The sequence below is a fragment of the Peromyscus leucopus genome, chromosome X, assembly GCF_004664715.2.
Source record: "Peromyscus leucopus breed LL Stock chromosome X, UCI_PerLeu_2.1, whole genome shotgun sequence".
NCBI classification, from domain to species: domain Eukaryota; kingdom Metazoa; phylum Chordata; class Mammalia; order Rodentia; family Cricetidae; genus Peromyscus; species Peromyscus leucopus.
Window position 1 is genome coordinate 125,946,377 of NC_051083.1, and position 2,856 is coordinate 125,949,232.

General features: G+C 33.5%; 1 non-coding gene across 1 annotated transcript; it reads right to left on the reverse strand.

Annotated features, from left to right (window-relative positions):
- Positions 1–2,295: 2,295 nt before the first annotated feature.
- LOC114687412 lies at positions 2,296–2,457 on the reverse strand. The gene has a single exon (XR_003733670.1). It is a non-coding gene; the product is annotated as a U1 spliceosomal RNA (small nuclear RNA).
- Positions 2,458–2,856: the final 399 nt, after the last annotated feature.

Here is a 2,856-nt window from a genome sequence, read left to right on the forward strand (position 1 = left end):
AGGTTAATAAGTTCTTGAAGTTTTGAGTGATGAGCTTGTATTGTCAATTTCACTTGGAACTTGTTTGTCTTGAAGTACTTTGTCAACAAGTGTAATCTACATACCTTGGTTAACTGCATAAACTCTATGAACCTCTGGTATGTGTTTGATTAGATTGAAAGAAACTCAAATATCTGTATCCAATTAAGAGACCACTGATCTTCCTTGTAAAGATGCAAGATATGGTGTTTCCACAATAATGCCTAATATACATGCTATTCATCATGCTAGATTATTGTGAAGATGTTGGTACTTTTCTAATAGGTATTTGTTCAGTTTCAGAATATAACATTTTAGATTTGGCTTCAAAGTTCTACAGAAAGATTTTATAGGCATCCTATTATCCACATATTTGTAACTATATTCAATGATGTCCCTGATAAATTTGTGGTTTCGGATTTTGTGAAGATTAGGTGAATACAGACCTTTAATATTTTTTCAAAAAAGTATCTGCAAATGGATGGTTTTATCTGAGTAGTAGCCAATATAAACACTAGGGCATTTAAAGAATAGGAAAATAAGAATGTGAAAATGCTTCTTGATTATTATCATAGTTTGGCTTTAATGAGGTCACTCCTACCATGATATCTGTCTGCTTTAACAATGATTTGAAAGTGAGAAATCACAAGACAGAAATTATTCCAAAACCTTGTGACACTTTGGCTCTCACCAAGTTTAGAGAACTGCAACTCCTATAAGTAAATGTAAAGATGGAATATACACCAGAAAATAACAAGCTGAAATTCAAATATATTTTCTTCTAGAAAGCATTAGAATTAAAAGGTTACTGTGTTTTGTGTCAAATTTTATGGATATTTAATAAAAAGCAGAAATTTTATTTTTAATAAACAAGGCCAATTGAGATGTGACCAGGAAAGATTCTCACAAAGTGATTACAACCAAAGCCTAGTACAGATTTTTTTTTAAAAGTGCACACAAATATGTGTTCACTCACCAACACACATACATTTTGTACTTGGAATTTCCAAATTGATACAGTCACAGGAAATCATAGAATACCAGAATTTAAACAGGCCACTTATATATCTGTCAATCATATATGTAATAGTTCCAACAAGACATCAAATATTTCTACAAATAGACTATAATGTTTTCTTTTATTGCTGAAGAGCTTACAGTGGTCATTTGGGGAGGGCAAACACAACTTTGAGAATCAACTTGTAAGTATATCTGTAAAACTGTGCTGCGTTATCTTAAGGTAACAGAAAAATACTCTCAAAAATTTTAGTCAATAACAATAATTTATACAGCAGAAAATTTGCAGCTAAGACAAAGATCAAAGAATGAGCATATATACACATAGCGGGATTTTCTTAGGGCTTCATGTCTTATGAGAAAGATGTATTTCCTATTTTTGCTTTTTTATGAGGGTAAAGACCTCTGATTCACCTGGGCATGTTTGTGTCAGCACCAATGCAAAGGAAACAAATAATGAACAACTTAATGGCTTTAAAAATCATGCCCCCAAATCATATGGTCAATCTTGACTTCAATTTTAACAGGTTCATGGAAGGAAGAGAAATGGTGAATCATGACTGACTTTAGCTACTGCAACACTGCTTTGTAAGCATGACCATGTGTAAATTTTATTCTTCAAGTGTAAAATTGTTCTACAATATCTATATGTGTGTGTTATAAGCATTAATTTAATAATATTCATAAAATGTCTCTAATTATCTCTGGTGTAGAAGCTCCTTAAGCATTGCATTTCTCCCCCTGTGAACTTTTCCTCCATTATGTTCTAGTGTTCTATAAAGTAAACTTAATACATCTTCCATAGATCAACACTCTAAATATTTAAAAATAGCAATTCTGTTTGTGCATACTTATCTTCCACTTCAAGATAAATTTTTTAGTCCCTTCAACTATCCCCAAAATTTCACGTATTTGAATACTCTCAACACCTTCAACCCTCCCTGTAACTTTTGTCTCTTCTTCTTCTGAAAACAGCGACCATATTTAAGTACAGAGTCACTGATCTCATCTTATCAGCATAGTTTATACCTGGAGCCAGAAGAAACTTCAGTCTATACACCATGGTTCTCTGTATGCAGTAAAGTACACTGGGGGAATGATGTTCTAACAATTAAAGGATATCATGGTTGGGAAGAATCGAAATTCATTTAATCCAGTGGTTTCTGGTCATATATTTATAACTCAACAATATCAGAACAACTTGTACAGGTGTTTTATTTGTTTGTTTGTTTGTTTGTTTTTATGAAGTATATTAATGGTCAGAGAAAGGCATGAACACAGTCCCTCACTGCAACAGATTTGCAGTGGAAGTCCCTCACATTCAGGGAAATTGCAAGCATCAACATGTCTAGTATAGTGGATAAGTTTAATACCAGGAAAACTGCCTTCTTGATTATTTTATCTTCCCTTCCAGGTAAGTATTATATATATATTCACAGGCATTGCTCCATCACTTCCAAGGGCTTGATTAGAAACTAGTACATGGATAAGATTGAGAAGAACTCACAGTTCTATCATTTTTTTTCATTGTTCTGGGGTTGAAATTCAAGACCTCCTATTCTGTGTAATTGCTGTACCACTGAGCTAAAACACAGGCCTTCACACAACCTGCCCACTGCCTTTTTAAAAAACTGATTCTCAAGTTTTCACTGCTATTTACCACTTGTTGTGTATGCCAGCCTGGCCTTAAACTCATGGAGATTCACCTGAAAATGCCTAAAGGGTGCTGGGATTACAGGTGTGTGCCATCACACTCAGCTCCTTATTTTTTGACACTTAATCGTATGTTCTTTCCAAATTTTCATATATGTAGCAAATATA